At 42.5% G+C, this 27,605-nt stretch overlaps 1 protein-coding gene across 1 annotated transcript in view; it reads left to right on the forward strand.

Annotated features, from left to right (window-relative positions):
- The window catches only part of LOC126335483 (protein artichoke), a 326,438-nt gene that overhangs the window by 35,938 nt on the left and 262,895 nt on the right, over positions 1-27,605 (forward strand). The window contains exon 2 of the mRNA XM_049998802.1: positions 17,471-17,563. The gene's annotated coding sequence lies outside the window, so the exon portion shown is untranslated. The remainder of the gene's footprint in view (positions 1-17,470; positions 17,564-27,605) is intronic.

The following is a 27,605-nucleotide window of genomic DNA, read 5'->3' on the forward strand; positions in this document are numbered from 1 at the left end:
CAGGTAGATGCCGTGTTTCTTGACTTCCGCAAGGCGTTTGACACAGTTCCCCACAGTCGTTTAATGAACAAAGTAAGAGCATACGGACTATCAGATCAATTGTGTGATTGGATTGAGGAGTTCCTAGATAACAGAACGCAGCATGTCATTCTCAATGGAGAGAAGTCTTCCGAAGTAAGAGTGATTTCAAGTGTGCTGCAGGGGAGTGTCATAGGACCGTTGCTATTCGCAATATACATAAATGACCTGGTGGATGACATCGGAAGTTCACTGAGGCTTTTTGCAGATGATGCTGTGGTGTATCGAGAGGTTGCAACAATGGAAAATTGTACTGAAATGCAGGAGGATCTGTAGCGAATTGACGCATGGTGCACGGAATGGCAATTGAATCTCAATGTAGATAAGTGTAATGTGATGCGAATACATAGAAAGATAGGTCCCTTATCATTTAGCTACAAAATAGCAGGTCAGCAACTGGAAGCAGTTAATTCCATAAATTATCTGGGAGTACTCACTAGGAGTGATTTAAAATGGAATGATCATATAAAGTTGACCGTCGGTAAAGCAGATGCCAGACTGAGATTCATTGGAAGAATCCTAAGGAAATGCAATCCGACAACAAAGGAAGTAGGTTACAGTACGCTTGTTCGCCCAATGCTTGAATACTGCTCAGCAGTGTGGGATCCGCACCAGGTAGGGTTGATAGAAGAGATAGAGAAGATCCAACGGAGAGCAGCGCGCTTCGTTACAGGATCATTTAGTAATTGCGAAAGCGTTACGGAGATGATAGATAAACTCCAGTGGAAGACTCTGCAGGAGAGACGCTCAGTAGCTCGGTACGGGCTTTTGTTAAAGTTTCGAGAACATACCTTCACCGAAGAGTCAAGCAGTATATTGCTCCCTCCTACGTGTATCTCGCGAAGAGACCATGAGGATAAAATCAGAGAGATTAGAGCCCACACAGAAGCATACCGACAATCCTTCTTTCCACGTACAATACGAGACTGGAATAGAAGGGAGAACCGATAGAGGTACTCAGGGTACCCTCCGCCACACACCGTCAGGTGGCTTGCGGAGTATGGATGTAGAAGTAGATGTAGAGTGTAGCCATGTATGGACGTGATATGTGGACGATAAATAGTTTAGACAAAAAGAGAATAGAAGCTTTTGAAATGTGGTGCTACAGCAGGACGCTGAAAATTAGATGGGTAGATCATATAACTAATGAATAGGTACGGAATAGAATTGGGGAGAAGAGAAATTTGTGGCACAACTTGAGTAGAAGAAGAGATCTATTGGTAGGACATATTCTGAGGCATCAAGGGATCACCAATTTAGTATTGGAGAGCAGCGCGGAGGGCAAAAATCGTAGAGGGAGACCAAGAGATGAATACACTAAACAGATTCAGAGGGATGTAGGTTGCAGTAGGTACTGGGAGATGAAGAAGCTTGCATAGGATAGAGTAGCATAGAGAGCTGCATCAAACCAGTCTCTGGACTGAAGACCTCAACAACAATCTGTGTCACTATGAAATATAATGCAGAATTCAATAAAAGCTACATATCCTACCACAGTGATGTGTACCTTATTGTTTGAAACCCCCTCGTACATCGACGTATACTGTAGGTACAAACATCAGTTCTCTTACGAACGGGACAGACCTTATCAGTAGTCAGGAACAGTTGAAAAATGACACAAGCAGCTTTGTGGAAACCTGCACAAGAGTTCATTGACTATTATCCAACGGTAATAATATTCTAATTAGTATTAATGATTAATCGGATGCCCCAAGAAAGAAGTCTGCACCGGAATGTGGTTGCATCCAGTATTGTACATTCCTCTGTGATGAATATGAAAACATGTGAGAGGAATCACATTGCTGCTCAACATTTTACATTGAATTTTGAGCTTGAACGTCTGTGCTCCTCCTGCTTTGTGTCGGATGCTGCGTCACGCATGTGATCCTCATGATTGTTGCCGAGAGAAAGGTGAAAGCTCGACGGAGCTCCTCTCCATTCTTCGGTGGGGCCGTCATGGCGGGGACTTTCTCCTCTGCAACAAAAGCCTCCTCGGGACACGCGGCATGTCTGTCGGGTGTCGAGCAGCTCTAAGCACAGACACACAAGTCCGTCTGGTCATTGGCTCTTGCGAGTGGCCTAAGCGTCCTTTACGGTGCAGTGAGCAGGCTCAGGCAAAACGAGTTCTTCTGCAGCAGCCTACCGCACCGTGTACTACTCGCCGTTAGACTTCCCGCTGCTGCTTCTCATACCGTTCCTGACACTTGATTCATACAGTGACACACTGAAACTGGTACTCTCTATTTTCCTAGGTAAGGATCATCACCATGATCAGTACTCTGCCCAAAGGCCGGTTATCACGTGGTCTCTCTACATGAGCTCCTGTCTTCTGCCATCCTCTTCAGGCTCGCGTAATTTCCGCTACAGTTTATGTCTCCTGTCATATTGTATCTCTTCCTCCCTCTCAATCTCCTCCCACGACCTAGACCTTCTAAAGTGTCTGTTAGCAGGCACCCCCACCTCTTCTTCCTTTCTCTTATAACCTGGAACAATCTTCTCCTCTCACTCACACTTTCCAACACTCTTTCGTTACTTTCCCTTTCCGTCCAGCTTATCCTCTCCATTTTTCTTCACATCCACATCTCAGATTTTTCTAGACTTTTTTCAGCCTCTCGTATCAGTGTCTATGTTTCTGACCCACAGTGTGCCACATTCTAGACTAAACATTTGCTAAATCTATTCCTCAGAACTTTACCTAGTTTGGCACATAATAATCTCCTCTTTCTATTGAATGCCTCCTTAGCTATAGCAATGCGAGTTTTCACCTTGTGATGACATCTCAGCCCTTCACTAATCATGTTGTTGTTGTGGTCTTCAGTCCTGAGACTGGTTTGATGCAGCTCTCCATGCTACTCTACCCTGTGCAAGCTCTTCATCTCTCAGTACCTACTGCAACCTACATCCCTCTGAATCTGCTTGGTGTATTCATCTCTTGGTCTCCCTCCACGCTGCCCTCCAATACTAAATTGGTGATCCCTTGATGCCTCAGAACATGTCCTACCAACCGATCCCTTCTTCTGGTCAAGTTGTGCCACAAACGTCTCTTCTCCCCAATCCTATTCAATACTTCCTCATTAGTTATGCGATCTACCCATCTAATCTTCAGCATTCTTCTGTAGCACCACATTTCTAAAGCTTCTATTCTCTTCTTGCCCAAACTATTTATCGTCCATGTTTCACTTCCATACATGCCTACACTCTATACAAATACTTTCAGAAAAGACTTCCTGACACTTAAATCTATACTCGATATTAACAAATTTCTCTTCTTCAGAAACGCCTTCCTTGCCATTGCCAGTGTACATTTTATATCCTCTCTACTTCGACCATCATCAGTTATTTTGCTCCCCAAATAGCAAAACTCATTTACTACTTTAAGTGTCTCATTTCCTAATCTAATTCCCTCAGCATCACCCAACTTAATTCGACTACATTCCATTATCCTCGTTTTGCTTTTGTTGATGTTCATCTTATATACTCCTCTCAAGACACTGTCCATTCCATTCAACTGCTCTTCCAAGTCCTTTGCTGTCTCTGACAGAATTACAATGTCATCGGCGAACATCAAAGGTTTCAGTTCTTCTCCATGGATTTTAATACCTACTCCGAATTTTTCTTTTGTTTCCTTTACTGCTTGTTCAATAAACAGATTGAATAACATCGGTGAGAGGCTACAACCCTGTCTCACTCCCTTCCCAACCACTGCTTCTCTTTCATGTCCCTCGACTCTTATAACTGCCATCTGGTTTCTGTACAAATTGCAAATAGCCTTTCACTCCCTGTATTTTACCCCTGCCACCTTTAGAATTTGAAAGAGCGTATTCCAATCAACATTGTCAAAAGCTTTCTCTAAGTCTACAAATGCTAGAAACGTAGGTTTGCCTTTCCTTAATCTTTCTTCTAAGATAAGTCGTAAGGTCAGAATTGTCTCTCGTGTTCCAATATTTCTACGGAATCCAAACTGATCTTCCCTGAGGTCGGCTTCTACTAGTTTTTCCATTCGTCTGTAGAGAATTTGCGTTAGTATTTTGTAGCTGTGACTTATTAAACTGATAGTTCGGTAATTTTCACGTCTGTCAACACCTGCTTTTTTTGGGATTGCAATTATTATATTCTTCTTGAAGACTGAGGGTATTTCACCTGTTTTATACATCTTGCTCACCAGATGGTACAGTTTTGCCAGGACTGGCTCTCCCAAGGCCGTCAGTAGTTCCAATGGAATGTTGTCTACTCCGGGGGCCTTGTTTCGACTCAGGTCTTTCAATGCTCTGTCAAACTCTTCACGCAGTGTCGTATCTCCCATTTCATCTTCATCTACATCCTCTTCCATTTCCATAATATTGTCCTCAAGTACATCACCCTTGTATAGACCCTTTATATACTCCTTCCACCTTTCTGCTTTCCCTTCTTTGCTTAGAACAGGGTTTCCATCTGAGCTCTTGATGTTCATACAAGTGGTTCTCTTATCTGCAAAGGTCTCTTTAATTTTCCTGTAGGCAGTATCTATCTTACCCCTAGTGAGATAAGCCTCTGCATCCTTACATTTGTCCTCTAGCCATCCCTGATTAGCCATTTTACACTTCCTGTCGATCTCATTTTTGAGACGTTTGTATTCCTTTTTGCTTGCTTCAGTTATTGCATTTTTATATTTTATCCTTTCATCAATTAAATTCAATATTTCTTCTGTCACTAATCATACTTCCAAGATATTTAAATGCTCTTACTTGGCTAATAATAGCTTATCCTCTCTTAACATATGTACATATCCTTCCTTTGCCAGTCACCATACCATTTTTGTTTTTGCTGCGTTGATTCTCACACCGCAGTCCACACAACCATTATTCAGATCTTTTAGCATTTTCTTTACAGTTCGTCCACTTTCTACCCCTAGTACCATATCATCAGCAAGTCGTATACATTCTATTCTCTTTCCACCAATACTCATTGCCCTTTTACCATCCAAGCCTTTCACAATAATCCCTTGCAGGTATAACTTGAACAATAAAAGGGAGAGGCAACAACCTTCCAATGGTGTGTCCTTCAGACATTTCATTTCCAATCCTTACTCCTACTTTCTGTTGTAAATATAGGTTCTGTACCAGTCGTCTCTCTTACAATCTACCACTTTCTTCTTCAAAATATCCATCAACTTGTTCCGTTGTACTCTCTCGAAAGTTTTTTCCAAATCAATAAAAACAGCATAAATTTCTCTACCTTACTCAATATATCTTTCCCGTATGAAAGAAACCATTTGAAATTAAGCTCACTGACAAAGTATTTGTCACTCCATTAAAGTAGCACACAGTATGACAGTAACGAACCATCTTAACCGACATAGTGCAGAGACGTGCGTCACACCATGCCAATGACAATCCATTTCACACCCGAAACGAATTACTGCTGTCAGTGAATTCTTGTTCGTCTCAAACAGTTTCCAAGCGATCATTACGAAGGGAAGTGGAAGTGCATGCAGTGGGCATTTTGAAATGAGTATCTCGCAAAAGGCCATCGCTCACAGCGCCACATAAAGCTGCGTCTCTTCAGTCCACCAAAAAACACAGAAACTGTACAGTAGCTGACGGAATACATGTAGTGTGGTCCGACGAGTTGCGATTATCCCCTTCCAAATGATATAAGGTGCCGATGCACCGACCGCACAACGAGGCGTTTAACCTGCAACCTATGGAGGGTATAGTTCAGTCCTGATTCGGTTACGAGTTGTAATGTGTGAGTTCAATCATTCTTATTACCATCTCCATGAAACAAGCTGTTAGTTTAAATATTTTGAATCGCCAAGTATAGTCCTTTTTTATATTCGTATTACTGAGGTGACAAAGGTCGTGGTACATCTCCTAAAAAATAACATGTAGGACCTACTTTCACCCTGTGTCATGGAATAATTCGACGTGGCATGGCCTCAACAAATCGTTGCAAGTAAACTGCAGAAACTCGATGTGACGTAGACTCAAAAACTCGTTGCAAATCCCCTGCAGAAATATTGAGCCATGCTGCCTCTATAGCCGTACATAATTGCGAAAGTGTTGCCAGTGCAGGATTTCGTGCACAAACTGACCTCTCGATTATGCCCCATAAATGTTCGATGGGATTCAAGTCGGGAAATCTGGGTGGCCAAATCATCGATCCAGTTGTCCAGAATGTTCTTCTAACCAATCGTGAGCAGTTGTGGCCCGGTGATATGACATCTTTGTTTTTGGAATATGAAGTCCATGAATGGCTCCAAATGTCTCCAAGTAGCCGGACATAACTACTTCCATCAGTGTCCTGTTGTGTTGTAAATACAGCCCACACCATTATGGAGCCACTAACAGCTTGCACAGTGCCTTATTGATAACTTGGGTCAACGGCTTCGTGGGGTCTGCGCCAAGACTCGAACCGTACCATCAGCTTCTACCAATTGAAATCGGAACTCATCAGATGAGGACACTGTTTTCCAGTTGTCCAGGATGAAACTAAAATGGTCTCGAGCCCAGGAGTGAGGCTGCAGGGAATGTCGTGCTGTTGGCAAAGTCGTTTGTCGTCTGCTGCCACAGCCCATTAACGCCAAATTTCGCCGCACTATCGTAACGGACACGTTCGCCGTATGTCCTGCATTGATTTCTGCGTTATTTCACGCAGTTTTGCTTGCGTGTTAGCACTGACAACTTTACGCAAACGCCGCTGCTCTCGGTGTAGGCCGTCGGCCACTGCGTCGTCTGTGGTGAGAAGTAATACCTGAAATACGGTATTCTCGGCACAGTCTTGGCGTTGTGGATCTCGGAATACTTCATTCACTAACGATTTCCAACACGGAATGTCCCATGCGTCTAGCTGCAACTACCATTCCACGTTCAGAGACTGTTAATTCCCGTCGTGCGGCCTCAATTATGTCGGATTTATTTTGAACCGTCCCCTCTGAAAAATTAAACATAATTGTTCTTAAACTGACACACAATAATTTTAGCGCAACGCAATCTGACTTTCAAAAATCTCTACAAAAGAATGGCCCTGACTAACATTAACCTATACCTTTCACAAATCACTTACCTCACAGAAATCTTCGTTACTCAAGCTACTGCAATACAGCGAGCGCCACTACCGCCAGCTAAATAAAAGATTCGAACTACTGAAGGCACTAACTACTGATAGGCATAGCTAGCAAATGAAAGATTTTGATAGAGAACAAACAATGTATTTACCTTACTAGTGTTCAAAAGTCATAATATATATAGCAGTTCATGACATCCAGTCTTCCAAATTTCAAAACTCCGCCATCTCTCTCCCCACATCCACCACTGCTGGTGGCTCACTTCCAACTGCGCAACGCTACGCGCTGTTAACATCCATCTACCCAACACTACAATGGCAGACAACAATGCAAACTAGCCACAGACTGCACACAGCACAGCCAGTGATGTTTCATACAGAGCGCTATGTGGCGTTACGAATAAGAAAACCTAAACAGCCTACAGAAATGTTGCATTAAAATCTCATTAGCAGTATCGGTACATGTTCTAAGTATGTCAGCCTTATAGTCGTTACGTAATCGTGCAACTAAGAAGCAAGAATGTACACACACAATAACACTGTGTCGTCTGTTCACAATAACAATGCATTCGTAATCTCTGTTTAAATAAGTTCTCTTGGTTCTTGAATGGATATTTAACTTAAAACATTGTTGCATGTTAACAGATTCTAAGTCTGACAAAGCGTACTAGTAATGTGAAGTGAAAAGATTTATGGCAAAGACAAAGTTAAAAAGCAGATTATCTTTCAATAAACGGTTTTACATGTGAAATGTGGTGCAATCATTTACTCTTTCTAGTGCGCAGAGTTTCAACTTCCAAGTAATTATCATGTTGTATACGTCGGTACGGAATGCTAACATTTTTTCTCAAGGTTAGCGTCTATGTTATTTTTCTCTGAGCCAGCCGGCGCACGCGGCTGCCTGCGATGCGAGTCATTGTCTGTCTCTTTGTTGGCGCGCGTCGTTATTGGGATTAGGAGACCTAACTTCTACAAATTCACCTTGTCGAGAGTCCCCTGCTCTGTTTGAATCTCGCCAGTTCTGATGCAATTCAAGTCTGTCGTTACGATTATATCTACTGTCGTCATGTAGGTAGTTTCTGTAGTTTCTTTCTTGTCGGTCACGTGGTGGAGAATTTCTCCCTGAATCGTAACTGCGCGCTAGACCGTTGCGTCTAAAGTTATTCTCTCTCCCCTGATAATATTTATTTTGGTTCCCATATTGTCTGTTTCTCTGATTGTCTCTGTGATAGTCATTACCGCGGAGAGGTGATCTTTCCCTGTAATTATTACTACTCTGCCAACGGTTGTCATACAGGTGGTGTCTGTTTTAGTCACGACTTGTGTTGTGAGAATAGCTTTGTCGTGTCCATATATTATTTCTTTCCTCGCGGAATTGCGACGGATGTGACCTGTAATTGTTGTGTTCCGCGATTGTCAGTGTCACTTTCTAATTCTTGTAAGAGTTCCTGAAAAGCTTCAATGTCGTCTTTGCAACATCCTGCTAAAATAATATGTCGTAAATGTTCAGGCACTTTGATTAAGCAAATTCGGATGAGTTTTGAGGGGCTGTATGGGTTTGAAAGATACTGATTCTTATGCAACATGTCTTCAAAATATTTCATAAGACTGGAAAATTCAGATTGTTCGAAACGCTTCATCATTATGATGCTATGTTTTACTCGGTCTTGTGTAGCTTGAGACCAATACGCTGAGAGGAAGGCATGGTAAAATTCTCCTTCACAGTGGCAATCGTGAATGACCGATCGCATTCTTACAGCTGTTTCATTCTCTAAGTAGCCACACATAAATTCTACTCTGTGCTCCAATGACCAGTTGGGAGGAAAACAATGAGAGAATTGATGAAGCCATGCTTGTGGATCAATGTCGTTGTCAGAATTCTTAAATGTTTTGAATTTACGTGTAGTAATGAACAGCTTAAAGTCAAAATCATCGTGTCTGCTAGTCGCATATCGGTCATTGTTACGTCGTGTCGGCTGTGTCATCTCAAAATTCGGTGCACCTAGCCAATTTCTTTCATAATTTCCGAAATGCCCTGTGTTATTATTTTGTGGCTTTTCCGTATTTCTAAGTCCCTCTTCCTGTGTTGGAGCGCGAGTGTCCTCTGAAATATGTAATTTTTGTATTACCTGCGTCGACTGATCTTGTACTTCCCGGATTTCTCTTTTGTACTGTGTATTGATTTGATTTTGATTTTGTTTGAATTTTCTAATTTGTTCATACTCTTCTGTGTCAGTGAAGGCTTTGGGTCTTGTGTCATTCAGATCATCATCTACCTTTGTAGATAAGTTAGTGAACTGATCCGAAAGTTCGGCTACTTTCTCCGATAGTGAACACATTTCCTCAGTGTGTTTTTCTGAACCAAGTTTCAGAGTGTTCATTTGTGTTGAAATCGAATCTACTGTGTTCTTTAAGTTTTCCTGAGTTCTTGCAAGTTGCGTAAACGAATCGGTAGATGCAACTGAGTCAATTTTAGCTTGCAAAGTCTCACGATTTTTATGAACAATAGTTTGCAGTTCTTTTATGGCTGCTTCGTGCTTCTGTAATTGCATTTTCATGCCGCGAAAAAATAGGTTGGAAATGCTCACAAATTTGTGTTTTTACATCATTACAGATTTTTTTATATTTCGATTCGATTTTATGTAATTAAGTAGTTAAATCTTCACATGTTTGTTCAAGAGTATGTTCCACTGAGTCTAACTTTTGAAGCTTTTGTTCCATTGCGTCTAACTGTTGCTGTGTTTGTCTCTGGTGTTGTTCCATTGTGTCTAACTTTTGAAGCTTTTGCTGTGTTTGTCTCTGATTTTGTTTAATTTGTTGCATTAATTGCAATAACAATGTATTAGTGTCTGGAATCTGTTCTCTATGCTTTTTGGCAGTGCATTTTCACCGGCAACATTCACATTTTGACAAGCAGAAAATGTGTCTTGACTCACTTGAGAAAACGGTGAGGACCCAAAACCTGAATCTACAGTATTTGCAATATTGTGTTCTGTCATTTCGGATTCCTGAGGCGGGCTGTTGCCGACCGATCGATCGATAATGCTTCCCTGTTCACTAATTTTTTCACTGCCTACACCATTATTTGCAGCTCACTCCATTTCCCAATGCACAATTACCAAATTACTACTTTGAACATTAGTTAATTCATTACTCGGTGGCGCTAACTCACTGCTTTCGTCTTCACTGTCATTTCTCAGTTTACTTTGAAGCCTAGTATTACGTTTTTCACACACCATTATTGTCACAATATTTCACACGACAACACAGAAAAGCACAATTTGAAGAGCAAAATAACAAAACACATTAACATAGCATTGCAAATAATATCTAGTTAATTGCAAGCGCAGCTGCGAAAAACTTGGTGCAAATCTACATGCATGCCACAACTGTTTTACTGTACAACAATGAAAATGTACAACTACAAAGGAGATTCTCTCTACAATTACGCGCTAGCAATAAACAAAATCTACACTAATTACACAAACTACAGGAAAAAAATCAGAAGATTCCAGTGAGGTATCCTCGGCTAAGGGTCGACATATGAAACGTCCCCTCTGAAAAATTATACATGATTGTGCTTAAACTGACACACAATAATTTTAGCGCAACGCAATCTGACTTTCAAAAATCAAAAGAATGGCCCTGACTAACATTAACCTATACCTTTCGCATATCACTTACCTCACAAAAATCTTCGTTACTCAAGCTTCTCCAATACAGCGAGCGCCACTACCGCCACCTAAATAAAAGATTCGAACTACTGAAGGCACTAACTACCGATGGGCATAGTTAGCAAATGAAAGATTTTGATACAGAACGAACAATGTATTTACCTCAATTGTGTTCAAAAGTCATAATGTATATAGCAGTTCATGACATCCAGTCTTACAAATTTCAAAACTCCGCCATCTCTCTGCCCACATCCACCACTGCTGGCGGCTCCCCTCCAACTGCGCAACGCTACGCGCTGTTCACATCCAACTGCCCAACACTACAATGGCAGACAACAATGCAAACTAGCCACAGACTGCGCACAGCACAGCCAGCGATTTTTCATACAGAGCGCTATGTGGCGTTACCAATAAGAAAACCTAAACAGCCTACTTACAATTTTCACACGAATCACATTAGTACAAATGACACCTGCGGCTATGCAGTGCCCTTTCATACCTTGTGTGCGTATTACTATCGGTATCTGTATATGTGCATATCGGTATTCCATGACTTTTGTCACCTCACTGCAAGTACTCTGAAGACATTCGTTCCCGTGTAACAAGCCAGGTCCACAGAGCACCACGACTAGTACACTAAATCCCATAGAAAATCTGCGTGGAATTATTTATAACAGTTGGCTAATCGTAGCGATCAACATCCCCGTAATTTGGTTGCTTTACGGGATGTAATCATGAATGTCTGGCTTCAGCTGGATGTGGCGTACCTGAAGAGCTTGTGAACTCTCTTGCTCGTCGAGTGGATGGACTCTCATGTAATTTATCTGCTTAGTTATTTACGAGGTTCCGTGGGACCATGGCAGCCAAAGTCGATTGGTCGTCGTTATTCGATTGCTGATCGTAAAATTTGGGAACAAGCATTTAAAGAACTGATAAAATACGAATAAACAGAGAGTATACGAATAAATCGGCATGGAATGTCAGATCCCATAATCGGGCAGGTAGGTTAGAAAATTTAAAAAGGGAAATGGATAGGTTAAAGTTAGATATAGTGGGAATTAGTGAAATTCGGTGGCAGGAGGAACAAGACTTCTGGTCAGGTGACTACAGGGTTATAAACACAAAATCAAATAGGGGTAATGCAGGAGTAGGTTTAATAATGAATAGGAAAATAGGAATGCGGGTAAGCTACTACAAACAGCATAGTGAACGCATTATTGTGGCCAAGATAGATACGAAGCCCACACCTACTACGGTAGTACAAGTTTATATGCCAACTAGCTCTGCAGATGACGAAGAAATTGAAGAAATGTACGATGAAATAAAAAAAATTATTCAGATAGTGAAGGGAGACGAAAATTTAATAGTAATGGGTGACTGGAATTCGAGTGTAGGAAAAGGGAGAGAAGGAAACATAGTAGGTGAATATGGATTGGGGCTAAGAAATGAAAGAGGAAGCCGCCTAATAGAATTTTGCACAGAGTACAACTTAATCATAGCTAACACTTGGTTTAAGAATCATGAAAGAAGGTTGTATACATGGAAGAACCCTGGAGATACTAAAAGGTATCAGATAGATTATATAATGGTAAGACAGAGATTTAGGAACCAGGTTTTAAGTTGTAAGACATTTCCAGGGGCAGATGTGGACTCTGACCACAATCTATTGGTTATGACCTGTAGATTAAAACTGAAGAAACTGCAAAAGTGTGGGAAATTAAGGAGATGGGACCTGGATAAACTGAAAGAACCAGAGGTTGTACAGAGTTTCAGGGAGCGCATAAGGGAACAATTGACAGGAATAGGGGAAAGAAATACAGTAGAAGAAGAATGGGTAGCTCTGAGGGATGAAGTAGTGAAGGCAGCAGAGGATCAAGTAGGTAAAAAGACTAGGGCTGCTAGAAATCCTTGGGTAACAGAAGAAATATTGAATTTAATTGATGAAAGGAGAAAATATAAAAATGCAGTAAATGAAGCAGGCAAAAAGGAATACAAACGTCTCAAAAATGAGATCGACAGGAAGTGCAAAATGGCTAAACAGGGATGGCTAGAGGACAAATGTAAGGATGTAGAAGCTTATCTCACTAGGGGTAAGATAGATACTGCCTACAGGAAAATTAAAGAGACCTTTGGAGAGAAGAGAACCACGTGTATGAATATCAAGAGCTCAGATGGCAACCCAGTTCTAAGCAAAGAAGGGAATGCAGAAAGGTGGAAGGAGTATATAGAAGGTTTATACAAGGGCGATGCACTTGAGGACAATATTATGGAAATGGAAGAGGATGTAGATGAAGACGAAATGGGAGATACGATACTGCGTGAAGAGTCTGACAGAGCACTGAAAGACCTGAGCCGAAACAAGGCCCCCGGAGTAGACAACATTCCATTAGAACTACTGACGGCCTTGGGAGAGCCAGTCATGACAAAACTCTACCAGCTGGTGAGCAAGATGTATGAGACAGGTGAAATACCCTCAGACTTCAAGAAGAATATAATAATTGCAATCCCAAAGAAAGCAGGTGTTGACAGATGTGAAAATTACCGAACTATCAGTTTAATAAGTCACAGCTGCAAAATACTAACGCGAATTCTTTACAGACGAATGGAAAAACTGGTAGATGCAGACCTCGGGGGGGATCAGTTTGGATTCCGTAGAAATGTTGGAACACGTGAGGCAATACTGACCTTACGACTTATCTTAGAAGCTAGATTAAGGAATGGGAAACCTACGTTTCTAGCATTTGTAGACTTAGAGAAAGCTTTTGACAATGTTGACTGGAATACTCTTTTTCAAATTCTGAAGGTGGCATGGGTAAAATACAGAGAGCGAAAGGCTATTTAAAATTTGTACAGAAACCAGATGGCGGTCATAAGAGTCGAGGGGCATGAAAGGGAAGCAGTGGCTGGGAAAGGAGGGAGACAGGGTTGTTGCCTGTCTCCGATGTTATTCAATCTGTATATTGAGCAAGCAGTAAAGGAAACAAAAGAAAAATTTGGAGTAGGTATTAAAATTCATGGAGAAGTAGTAAAAACTTTGAGGTTCGCCGATGACATTGTAATTCTGTCAGAGACAGCAAAGGACTTGGAAGAGCAGTTGAACGGAATGGACAGTGTCTTGAAAGGAGGATGTAAGATGAACATCAACAAAAGCAAAACGAGGATAATGGAATGTAGTCAAATTAAATCGGGTGATTCTGAGGGAATTAGATTAGGAAATGAGTAAAAGAGTTTTGCTATTTAGGAAGTAAAATAACTGATGATGGTCGAAGTAGAGAGCATATAAAATGTAGACTGGCAATGGCAAGGAAAGCGTTTCTGAAGAAGAAAAATTTGTTAACATCGAATATAGATTTATGTATCAGGAAGTCGTTTCTGAAAGTATTTGTATGGAGTGTAGCCATGTATGGAAGTGAAACATGGACGATAACTAGTTTGGACAAGAAGAGAATAGAAGCTTTAGAAATGTGGTGCTACAGAAGAATACTGAAGATAAGGTGGATAGATCCCGTAACTAATGAGGAGGTATTGAATAGGATTGGAGAGAAGAGAAGTTTGTCGCACAACTTGAGTAGAAGAAGGGATCGGTTGGTAGGACATGTTCTGAGGCATTAAGGGATCACCAATTTAGTATTGGAGGGCAGCGTGGAGGGTAAAAATCGTAGAGGGAGACCAAGAGATGACTACACTAAGCAGATTCAGAAGGATGTAGTCTGCAGTAGGTACTGGGTGATGAAGAAGCTTGCACAGGATAGAGTAGCATGGAGAGCTGCATCAAACCAGTCTCAGGACTGAAGACAACAACAACAACATACGAATAAATAACACGTTACCGAGAAAAGTTCTCAGTTGTTGCGAAGAAGTCTTTTGCAGAGTAGAAAAAGTCTGCCACAAGGAAATTTTGCTACTTGGATTTGAGTACTTGTGGTTTATTACCCAATTTTATTTTCAGTTCTACTGAAAGCGAAATTTGCTGAATAGGCCACAGTCGACACTATTCTGGACATGGTGAAGGAAGTGCTATCCAAATGTGTATCGGTTTTTCGTCAAATGTTTGCTGAATGAATGTTGCAGTTTCTTCTGAATGAGTCAGGATTGTCAATAACAGGTCGTATGATGGGATACGTGTAGAGAGACGGCAGAGTTAGAATTTTGAGGAAACTGAATAGCGGCTTGCAGCGAGTTCACGAACAGCCCCCACATGTCAGTCTCACCGCTTATTTCGGGCTAAGGATATTCTTGCGCAGAGCTGCCCCAAAATATAACACCATACAAGGAAATATAGTTAAAGTGAAAAAAGTAATCGAGTCTTCGTGTTTCAACATCAGAGACAGTGGAGCTCATTCTTAAAGTGAAGGTAGCAGCGTTCTGTTATTGCACAAGATCTTGAACGAGATATTTCCAAGAAAACCTTCCAACTACCATCAGTCATTTAAAATGGTCGACTTCGTTGACTACTTGATAACCTTATAGAGTAAATATAACAATCCTGTGTTAGAAAATGTATGTGTTGCTTTTTGTTACAGTTTAGCGTTTATCTGTCCTCTGAAAACCATGTGCCGATGTTACTGACTACCCTATTAGCTACATAGTTTATGTTAGGTTCAACGTCTGTCGACACAAAACTTGTGTCATCTGGCAAAAGAACAATTTGTGTCATGTTTAGTGGCATATCATTGATACGTATGAAGTAAAGCAATGGAACCAGAGCATAATCCTGCGACGCCCCAGTAAGATTGAGACTTCTTCCCTATTTGTTACTATTGTAACACAGCCTTCTGCTTACTTACTACTTCCCATGTATGAAATGCACCATTGTTGAGGTTTTTTTCCATCCCCGACATGTTCCAACTCATCCTAAAGTTTTGTGTGATCTAACACAACAGAAGGCTTTTGTTATCTCACAGAAAATACCAGTTATTCCCAGCGTATCGTTTACCCTGCTAGTGCTTCACACACAAAAGAATAAATATCATTTTTTGTGAATTTCCCTTCTTGAAGCCAAACTGCGAGTCTGACAGCAAATAATCTGTAGCGAGATGTGCCATCACTCTCCTATACATTGCTTTCTCAAAAACTTTTTAAACCACTGGTAGCCAAGAAAGTGGCCAGTAATTGTCTGCATTACCCCCATCGCCCTTTTTATAGGTGCTCTCACTAACCAGTTTTTCAGTTTTTCAGGAAACTGACCACACCTGAAAGAGACAGGTTACTCAGTACAGAACAAATATGTTGTGCACTGATCTTCATAAGCCTACTTGAAATTTCATCATACACATGGGAGTCATTACTCTTTAATGATGTAACAATTGATTCAGTTTCATCTTTGCTTGTTTCCTGTGGCTGCATGTGATGTAGTTGTCTCGGAACACTAGCTTTTACTTTTCCACAACACAAAAAAGAGATTAACTTCTCAAAAACCGCGTCAATTATCGTTTTTCTGTTAGAATTTAGCTAAGCATTATAATGGAAACATCAGCCTGTAGTATTCTCAATGACAACTAACGACTGTTGCTTGGTACTGTCCGGTGTTAGAGGTAGGCGTGATGGCCTTGTATTCTCGGCATTAATGCCGACCAAGGATATCATACTGCAAGACGTTCCTTACAACAGCTTTTGTGTATGTAATTTTCAGTCACATTGCCGAATTTGTTCCCGAAAGAGGAACGTTTCAATAGGAATGTCGAACAACAACGCTAAAAATATTTTGCACCGACTTCCACAATAGACCCATCTGTGTCTTCCCAAGGTCATTCCAAATTAAGTGCAGTTTCGGTTCAAAACAGCCTGGGATCAATACATTGGACACATACGAAATTATGATATAATTTCGTCGTGTATTGAAAGTTATGAACTGCTAGAACTTCATCTGTGATTTGTTTATACTAATGTGACATTCTTATCCTTTTTTTAATACGAGGGTTGCCCAGAAAGTAATCCACCGCATTGTTCTTCGCAGCCGAAAACAATACTACGTATATATTATTTGAAGTCTTCTGAGTGAGCGCGCCAAGTTTCCATCACTTCCGACAGATAGCGTAGCTGCAGGAAAATTTCAAAATGGCTTCTGTAAGTGATGTACGTCACAAGCAACGTACCGTCATTGAATTTCTCACCGCAGATAAAGAAACTGTGGGGAAATTCACAAAAGCTTGTGCAAGGTATATGGAGCATCTGCTGTCGACAGAAGTACAGTTACTCGCTGGGCTCGGAGGGTGAGGTCGACAGAAGGCGGTTGGGCGGAGCTCCACGATTTGCAGATGTAGGGGAGACCATCCACGGCTGCCACACCCGATACACCTGGCCCAGCCTCCTCAGACTTTCACTTGTTTGGGCCATTAAAGGATGCCATTCGTGGAAGACATTTGAGGATGATGAGGAGGTAATTCACGCAGTGATGCACTGGCTCCGCCATCAGGACAAGGATTGGTACCGACAGGACATATACGCCTTTGTTCCGCGCTGGAGGAAGGCCACAGAATGGGATGGAGATTACGTGAACAAATAGGGTGTTGTAGATAAAACACCATTCTTTCATGTGTGTAATTCTCATGAAGTTCAATAAAGAACTGTCGAAGAAAATACGGTGCATTACTTAATGGGCAACCCTCGTAAGTGTGGATTCATTTGGAGAAAAACTAAACGCTGAAATAGAAATTTTGTTGCTTATGTTTCAGAACGGTAGCAGTGAAGTAGAAAATTTAGAACCACGCCCGGAATCAAGCATATATCTGTGAGGAACTGCCTGGAAACAACTCTAAAGCTGATTGGTATGTCGCAATATGCATAGCTACATAACTTAGTACGTTTTATCATAAGCTTCTCAATTGAGCTTTCGCAGTGGTTGTTATAACTGTTGGCCCAACGTATGAAGATAAGATCATCACCTTGGTAAATTCGGAGGCTTATAATTTTATTTCTAGCTAAGACAGAAAATTTTTTGTTTTTATAACTACACTTCCTGAGAAACACGATTTTTTTTTTACTTTTTGTTATCCAGATACGTTTCGGCACCTGTGACCAACTTCTAAAGTCTTCTTTTATTTAAAAAGGTACATGTTTTACTGTTTCTCTATGTCATTACTTTGAGCTTGACATTAGAAGACGTTCTAAAGTACTAACAACGAGAAATAGTGAGACCAGCACTGTATTTTATAGAAATAAACCGAAAATCACAGAAGATGGCACTTTCTGTCGAAATATGCCTGGGAATCAAAAAGGAAAGAGAAATGTATTTCGTAGAAGGCGGTATTCTACATACTATACTTTGTAAGATATGTCTAGATGTCACACTATAGGAAATGTTAGAGATAGACGTGTATAGATGAAAAATAGCTTTCTTCAACAAAAGAGTCCTACTACTATCAAAAAACAAGATGGAAAACATGGAACTAAGGAAGAAGTTGTTGTTAACAAAGTACATCTGCAGAGCAACAGTGCATAGAAGTTGGCTACTGATAAACTGGACTTCCAGGAAAACGCTCAAAACTAAGCGTACAGCTAAAGCATTAAGTGAACATGAACAGGAGTGAAAAAGTCAGAAAAGACATGTACCGAGGCGTATCGGTATCATAGGGACAAAGAAGTTTCTTTCTATATTCCAAGAGAGAAGATACTGAGATGTTGTCCTAAGCAGGTAGGTGACATTAGAAAACATGTTAGAGTGACATGGATTGCTGTAGCTTAATACCATATTGCATGAAAAGTCTGCAAGACGCCTCTGACGAACAGTGGTTGGTCACGATGGTGATGGATGTATTGTCTCTCAGTCTATTCACAGCCTGAACTCTATGTTTCGAATATTCTGAGAAATTATGGTCTTGAGCAAACAACGTAAATGATGTACTGTCGTAGTCCCAGAGTGCATAGACATTTGTTTATGTAGTTAGGTCCCTCTTCAAAACTCTCTCAAATAGATCTCTAGACATGAATTTGTAGATATAGTGGGATAGTCAATATTAGAGAAGAAACCAGAAGATATCATGAAGTTCACACCGCGAGATAGAAAGCAAATGGAAAAACACTGCCAGAAATGAGTACACTAGGGTATCTCTTACTTGGCACTTCCTACATTTTTTTATAATTTTTTCTAGGCTATCGTCATTCGTCCCCCCTTTTCTTCATCCCCTAGTTTGATAGCATTTCATGTAGAAATGAGCTGTGTGAGATCTCAGATCAGCATGACCGTGAAAATGGAAAAACCGCCAGCTTCTCAAAATATTACTTCTGCTTGATAAATTTATCCATTAGTCAATATAAGTAGTCTCTTCACCTCCGTCTCCTTAACGGAATGAATTTTCAAGTGACAATCGCTTTAGTAACATCCCAGTCACTCCAAGACAGGACAGCAGTCAGAGCGGCCCGAGCTGTTCCATTATTACAAAATAGCCCGAACCATCACATTAGTCATTCACTTTCGAGGGAAGGCAGCAGCGTTAACAAGGGCATATCTGCAGTTGTTCACAGGTGAAAATTTATTTTTTCGGGTATTACTCCCATGAAACAGCTTCCAACAAACTGCCGTCTCTCAAACAAATGTTGAAGATCTTCTTTTACACTTCGCGGATGTGTAAATGAAAATTAACTGTACGTCAGAGTAACACACTAGCGGTACTGGGAGTGTTTATTGAGTGGGAAAAAGGACAAATTCTGACACAAGAGCTGAAAAAACCAATACCACAATTAGTAACTACAAATAACATTACGAGATATCATCAGATGTCAATAAACGAAAAGAAACAGATTTTGTTCAAAACATTATTCGTTGTTTTTTTTTGTTTTTTGGAAAAGCACATTCTAATCCTTTTAAATGTCATTACCATTGAGGAAGGTAAATAGTATTTCATCAGCCAACGGCAGAAAGGACGGCCAGTGTTAATGGATGGAATCGATCGCCATCTACTTGAGAACGTGGGAAGAGCGTCTGAAAGAGAAGAGGCAGATGGGAAGAATCGAAAACTATGTGAATATGAAATTTAGCAATTTGGTGGCTCATTTATTTTCCAATTTATAACAAAATTTTGTACATTCATTCGAAAATAAAATAAAAATCCACTTCTCATTAAATGCTGATTATTCTACTCATACTTCGTTCGTTTAGTTTGCTGTCGTTCAGGCCTTTCTCATCATTTTTTCTCAGATCGATTTGTGTAATTGGTGACCATTTCAAACAGTGTTGAATCAGAGTTATGTAATTTCGAGAAAACTCCAGGAATACTAACAGATAACACTGGCATGGAGGAGGTCATTCTGTTCGAGGTACCTAATTATATTTGAGCTCTAATATGTTCCAAGGTTCTAAAATAAATATATGACAGGTATACTGGACAGTAGTTTTACGAACCACTTTCCCTACAAGTCTCGTAGATAATTGCTGCTTTCTTCCGTCCAGTGCGCACAGTTTTTCTTTTATGGATCTTCGATATTTTCGCAATACAGTCTGATAGGGATAGGATCAGGTCCTGGAGCTTTGTTCAGTTTTAAGGATTCCATCTGCTTCTTATCACCACTGACAATATTTATTTCACACGTCTTGGCAGTGGTGTGACATTTAAATTAGGGTGATACTACCGAGTTCTTTCTGAAAGAACATCTGAAAACAAAATTAAGCATTTCTGCTTCTCGTACGCTACCCTCAATTTCATCTCACATCTCGTCCATGAGCTTCTAGGCACTAGATTTGGCAGTCGTCAGACAGTTCAATCATTGCCCTCTTGACAGCCAAAAGTGTTTCATTTATTGTTTCATTTAGCGGCTTTCTATCTGTAGTCCTATTTTCTGTTTTACACCCATTGCCCAGTAGTCTCTGTTTCTGTACAGGGTCTGTATACCAAGGAGAGCCCCTCCCATCACAAACTGTTCTACAGTGAAGGTATCTCTTGTGCATGCTTAACAATTCTTTTAAACTTGAGTTACTTTTTGTCTGATGCTCATATCCTGTGCAAAAATTTCAAGTTTCTCATTGAGATATGAGACTACTGCCTCTTAATCTACTTTATTGCACATGTAAATCTTTGTACTTCTTTTAGTTGCCCTTTGTACATGGGTAATCAATGTTGCTACAAATACCTCATGGTCAATGGTACCTGTTTGAATGTGCACATCTACAAAGAGGTCAGGTGTCAGGTCTGTTTGTTACCGTTAGATCTAATGTGTTCCCTTTACGAGTGGCTGGCCCTGCCCGAGGCTCGATCGAAATCCATCGATATCAGAGCTCCGCGTAGTCGACATACCTTCGCCAGTGCGAATGAATCAGGGTATTCGCCGAGAGCCGTTTGGACGTTGCTGTCGCCGCCGAGGGATATCTGGTCAAGCGATACCGCGAGATGCAGTCTTCTTGTAAGTCGTACTGCCAGCACTCTTGCAAACAACTTAAAATCATCGTTAATTAGTGTTAGGGGTGGTAATCTCTGAGACGTATGCCATCTGAAGGTTTAGCTATTGGGATGACTCTACAAAGGCAGCCGAAAGTGACATGTCGGGAGAAGTGTTGAAAGGTCCGACGAAACTCTAAGGGTATTCCGCCCGTCCCGGCGACTTATTGAGCGCCTCCTTGCCTATTGCTTCCATCACTTCATACTCGTTAATTTCCTCCGGTAGTATAGCTTCTGCCTCTTGATCAAACGTCCCAAAGAGCGTTGAGTAACATAATGTAGGGCCGCACTCTCGTGTTCTTCTTCGGTGTATAACCGGATATAACGGTCAACGAAGGCATTTGCCGTGTCATTTTGTGTCATCAGATGTGTCAATGGTGCGTATTAGGGTCCTGTATCGCCGCTTATGTTCATTACATCGCCGCTTGTGTTCATTAATGACATGGTGCATCGATGGGCGTTGCCCCGCAGCCCGCTCTATCATTCTCCTTCCAGATGAGACTTTTTCCGTGGCTGTTTGTACCACTACCTGTCGTTCAGGAGAGGTGGACCTGGTTAGTACTTTCTCGTAATATCGTGAAACAGAAGTTTAAAGTCAGCCGTCTCCACTGTGAATTTTCGCGCTCCAATGCAATCAACGCACGCCGTATCGTCGGTTTAGTACATTCCAACCACCAACGTAATATAATAGGGTAAATCTGTCGACGCCCTTCACAAGACTGCCAAACTTCTTCATTAACTTGGTGACACTCTGTAGTTTTAAGGTGGGGGACATTCAGTTTCCATAAGCCGCAGCTTCGCCACACCTGCTGTCTTTGGAAGGCGATCGTGCAGATATATACCGTGTGGTCAGTGAAGGTCACAGTGCACAGGTTTGCGTCATGGATGTCAGGTCAGAGGTGGCGCGTGACGTAGCCGCTATCGATGCGACTGGCGGAGTGGCTAGTTACGTATTTATATCCGGTTCGGTCTCCATGGGCATATCCCACGAATCTGCCAATTGCAGATCTCGTACCAATGCTCTCAATTCTGGACACGAGTTATAACGTGGCAACTGATTTTCGGCGCCAGGACAGAATTAAAGTCACCGCTACAGTTGTATAATGAACATGCCGCCCTAAAAAGAGCGGAGCTATTTCTCCTGTGAAGAAGCGCGATCGTTCTTTACATGTATCGGTGCGTGGCGGCATGTAGATGTTGATAAGCGCCACTCCAAGTACTGTTACAGCCATTCCGCGTGCCGATAGTAGGTAGGTGATGTCCGCTGCTAATGATGCCCTCTTTAAGGAATATCGCTCTGTCACTACCAGTTTCTGAAGCAGGTGACGTCACGCCAACTGAGCTTCCCAAGCATGACTTCCAACCCGCATAACAGCTTTAGTTCTACCATTACCTCAGCTCCTGCCTTCCAAACTTCACAGAAGTTCTCCCGTGAAAGTTGCGGGGCTAGCACTCCCGGAAGAAAGGACGTTGCGGAGATATGGCTTAGCAACAGCCTGCAGCGAAAAGTGCGCTGATATGAAACATTCTGTGTGTATTAAAATTGCGAGCCTGATCGAGTCTCGAAGTCGGTCCCTTTGCCTTTCGTGGGCAGGTCCTCTGCCGACTGAGCTACACAAGTACGGCTCCTGACCCGTCGTCACAGTTGTACTTTCGCCAATACTTCCTACTCGAGCTTCAGTGAAGGTAGGAGATGAGGTATTGGTGGAAGTAAAGCTGTGAGGTGAACGTCTCCTGAATCTTGCTTGGGTAGCTCAGTTGGCAGAACACTTGCTCGCAAAAGTCAACAGTTCCGAGTTCGAGTCTCGGTCCCGCACCCAATTTCAATCTGCCAGGAAGTTTCATTAAAAGAATAACTTTAAACTGAGCTCTCTGATTCTTTTTTTTAATTTATGGGCCTGATATGCTACAGGGTTTATCAGTAATCTTTAAGAACTGAAGTGATTAACAGACAAAACGAGATATATGCTTATAAAATTTAGAATTTATCTGATACGTTTTTTAGGTTATGGTCACTAACATATTAGACAACAGCGCTAATTTACTGTAAATGCAGACAATACACATTCCTGCTGAAATAAAAAAAAGTACCACGTGATATGTCACTTACACTGCTGGAAAAATAAATCGCAACACCAAGGAGTTGTGCCACATATACGAAAGTTGGTGCACGTGTTTCTAAATCACTAAAACGATATCTATTTGAATATCGCGCTAGTCGCATAAGAGTGGCTCAATGGCTCAAATGGCTCTGAGCACTATGAGACTTAACTTCTGAAGTCATCAGTCGCCTAGAACTTAGAACTAGCACACTGGACTCGCATTCGGGAGGACGACGGATCAGTCCCGCGTCCGGCCATCCTGATTTAGGTTTTCCGTGGTTTCCCTAAATCGCTCCAGGCAAATGCCGAGAAGGTTCCTTTGAAAGGGCACGGCCGACTTCCTTCCACCTCCTTCCCTAATCCGATGAGACCGATGACCTCGATGTCTGGTCTCTTCCCCCAAACAACCCAACTAATTAAACCTAACTAACCTAAGGACATCACACACATACATGCCCGAGGCAGGATTCGAACCTGCGACCGTAGCGGTCGCTCGGCTCCAGACTGTAGCGCCTAGAACCGCTCGGCCACTCAGGCCGGCTATGAGAGTGGCGCTAGTAGCTACGAGAAGATGGACGCTCCTCCTGGGATATTGCAGAAAATCTTGGCAGGAATGTAGCCACTGTACATGATTGCTCGCAGTGATTGTCACGATAATTTACCGTCACACGATGACCGGTCTCCGGATGGAGACGTGGAACTGCTGAGAGGGAAGACCATCGAGTTCGACGTGAGGCTGTGGCGCATCGCACTACATCTGCAGCAACAATCTGAGCAGCAGTTGGTGCCACAGAGACACAACGAACTGTTACCAATCGGTTACTCCGAGGACGCTCAGAATCCCTGCAGCATGCATTCCACTGACCCCAAACCACCCAAATATGTGAATTCAGTGGTGTCAAACGAGAGATCGTTGGACAGGATGGAGGGCTGTTGTGTTTTTCGGTGAAGGCTGGTTCTGCCTCGGCGCCAGTGGTAACTGCGTGTTAGTTACAAGGAGGCTCGTTGGAGGCCTGCAACCGACCTGCCTGCGTGCTAGACACACCAGACCTGCACCTAAACTTATGGTGCGACTTCGTATGACAGCAAGAACACTTTTGTGGTTATTCCACGCAACTAGACTGCAAATTTGTACGTCAGTCTGGTGATTCGACCTGTTGTGCTACCATTCATGAACAGCGTACCATAGGATATTTTCCAACAGGATAACGCTCGCCCCCATACCACCCAGCATGCTCTCCGGAGTGTCGACATGTTGCCTTGGCCTGCTCGATCACCACATCTGTCTCCAGTCGAGTACATATGGGACATCATCGGACGACAATCCCAGCGTCATCCACAACCATCGTTAACCGCCCCTGTACTGACCGACCAAGGGCAACAGGCGTAGAACTCCATCCACAAACTGACATCCGGCACCTGTGCAAGACAATGCATACAAATTTGCATGCCTGTATTCAACATTCTGCCCGTTACACTTGTTATTAACGTAGCAGCATTTCACATTTTCAATGGACTATCTGGAGCTTTCATTAACATGTGATCCTGCAGTGTTCATCACAATGTATTCCCAAAATTTCACTATCGTACACTAAATATTTTTTGGTGTTGCAGTTTATTTCTGTAAGTGTATTTACAGTAAAGATAAATGACAAACTCTGTGATCCCATTATTACTCCTGCAAAATTGTTACTTTAATGTGTTCATTGTTTATTCGTCTTATTATATTTACTAAAATCCCACAGGACAATTACACACGAAAAAAACAAATCTACTCGATTATGTTTGCAAAAATCTGTAATATAGAGCATGAAAGCCAGTAACATCGTTCGTTCATATACATACATCATTTAAATATGTTATCTAGACAAATGTACACTACCGACCATTAAAATTGCTACACCAAGGAGAAATGCAGATGATAAACGGGCATTCATTGGACAAACATATTATACTAGAACCGCCATGTGATTACATTTTCACGCAATTTGGGTGCATAGATCCTGAGAAATCAATACCCAGAACAACCATCTCTGGCCGTAATAACGGCCTTGATACGCCTGGGCATTGAGTCAAACAGCGCTTGGATGACATGTACAGGTACAGCTGCCCATGCACCTTCAATACGATACCACAGTTCGTCAAGAGTTGTGACTGGTGTATTGTGACGAGCCAGTTGCTCGGCCACCATTGACCAGACGTTTTCAATTGGTGAGAGATCTGGAGAATGTGCTGGCCAGGGCAGCAGTCGAACATTTTCTGTATCCAGAAAGGCCCGTACAGGACGTGCAACATGCGGTCGTGCATTATCCTGCTGAAATGTAGGGTTACGCAGGGATCGAATAAATGGTAGAGCCACGGGTCGTAACACATCTTAAATGTAACGTCCACTGTTCAAAGTACCGTCAATGCGAACAAGAGGTGACCGAGAAGTGTAACCAATGGCACCCCATACCATCACGCTGAGTGATACGCCAGTATGGCGATTACGAATACATGCTTCCAATGTGCGTTCACCGCGATGTCGCCAAAGACGGATGCGACCATCATGATGATGTAAACAGAACCTGGATTCATCCGAAAAAATGACGTTTTGCCATTCGTGCACCCAGGTTCGTCGTTGAGTACACCATCGCAGGCGCTCCAGTCTGTGATACAGCGTCACGGGTAACCGCAGCCACGGTCTCCGCGCTGATAGTGCATGGTGCTGCAAACGTCGTCGAACTGTTCGTGCAGATCGTTGTTATCTTGCAAACGTCCCCCTCTGTCGACTCAGGGATCGAGACGTGGCCTGCACGATCCGTTACAGCCATGCGGATAAGATGCCTGTCATCTCGACTGCTAGTGATCTGAGGCCGATGGGATCCAGCATGGCGTTCCGTATTACCCTCCTGAACCCACCGATTCCATATTCTGCTAGGAGTCATTGGATCTCGACCAACGCTAGCAACAATGTCGCGATACGATAAACCGCAATTGCGATAGGCTACAATCCGACCTTTATCAAAGTCGGAAACGTGATGGTACGCATTTCTCCTCCTTACAGGAGGCATCACAACAACGATTCACCAGGCAACGCCGGTCAACTGCTGTTTGTGTATGAGAAATCGGTTGGAAACTTTCCTCATGTGAGCATGTTGTAGGTGTCGCCACCGGCGCCAACCTTGTGTGAATATACTGAAAAGCTAATCATTTGCATATCACAGCATCATCTTCCGGTCCGTTAAATTTCGCGTCTGTAGCACGTCATCTTCATGATGTAGCAGTTTTAATGGCTAGTAGTATAATAAAACACGTTAATTACGAACATCCCTTCTCAAATACATCTGATGTTTGGTCTCGAACACAATATTTCGTTTACAGGAAGCACCACACGCCAATGTTACTCTTGTCTTTTTTTTGTTTCATTGTCCATCCATACACTGTCTTCATCTGGCTTAAATACAAAAAAATTCTGTGATCCCATTGACACTCCTGCAAAATTTTTACTTTAATGTGTTCATTGTTTATTCGTCTTATTTTATTTATTAAAATACCACAGGTCATTTATATACGAAAGAAACACATCTGCTCGATTATGTTTGAAAAAATCAGTAACATAGATCACAAAAGCCAGTAACATCGCTCGTTCATATACACTCCTGGAAATGGAAAAAAGAACACATTGACACCGGTGTGTCAGACCCACCATACTTGCTCCGGCTACTGCGAGAGGGCTGTACAAGCAAGATCACACGCACGGCACAGCGCACACACCAGGAACCGCGGTGTTGGCCGTCGAATGGCGCTAGCTGCGCAGCATTTGTGCACCGCCGCCGTCAGTGTGAGCCAGTTTGCCGTGGCATACGGAGCTCCATCGCAGTCTTTAACACTGGTAGCATGCCGCGACAGCGTGGACGTGAACCGTATGTGCAGTTGACGGACTTTGAGCGAGGGCGTATAGTGGGCATGCGGGAGGCCGGGTGGACGTACCGCCGAATTGCTCAACACGTGGGGCGTGAGGTCTCCACAGTACATCGATGTTGTCGCCAGTGGTCGGCGGAAGGTGCACGTGCCCGTCGACCTGGGACCGGACAGCAGCGACGCACGGATGCACGCCAAGACCGTAGGATCCTACGCAGTGCCGTAGGGGACCGCACCGCCACTTCCCAGCAAATTAGGGACACTGTTGCTCCTGGGGTATCGGCGAGGACCATTCGCAACCGTCTCCTTGAAGCTGGGCTACGGTCCCGCACACCGTTAGGCCGTCTTCCGCTCACGCCCCAACATCGTGCAGCCCGCCTCCAGTGGTGTCGCGACAGGCGTGAATGGAGGGACGAATGGAGACGTGTCGTCTT

The sequence above is a fragment of the Schistocerca gregaria genome, chromosome 2 (assembly GCF_023897955.1).
Source record: "Schistocerca gregaria isolate iqSchGreg1 chromosome 2, iqSchGreg1.2, whole genome shotgun sequence".
NCBI lineage: Eukaryota > Metazoa > Arthropoda > Insecta > Orthoptera > Acrididae > Schistocerca > Schistocerca gregaria.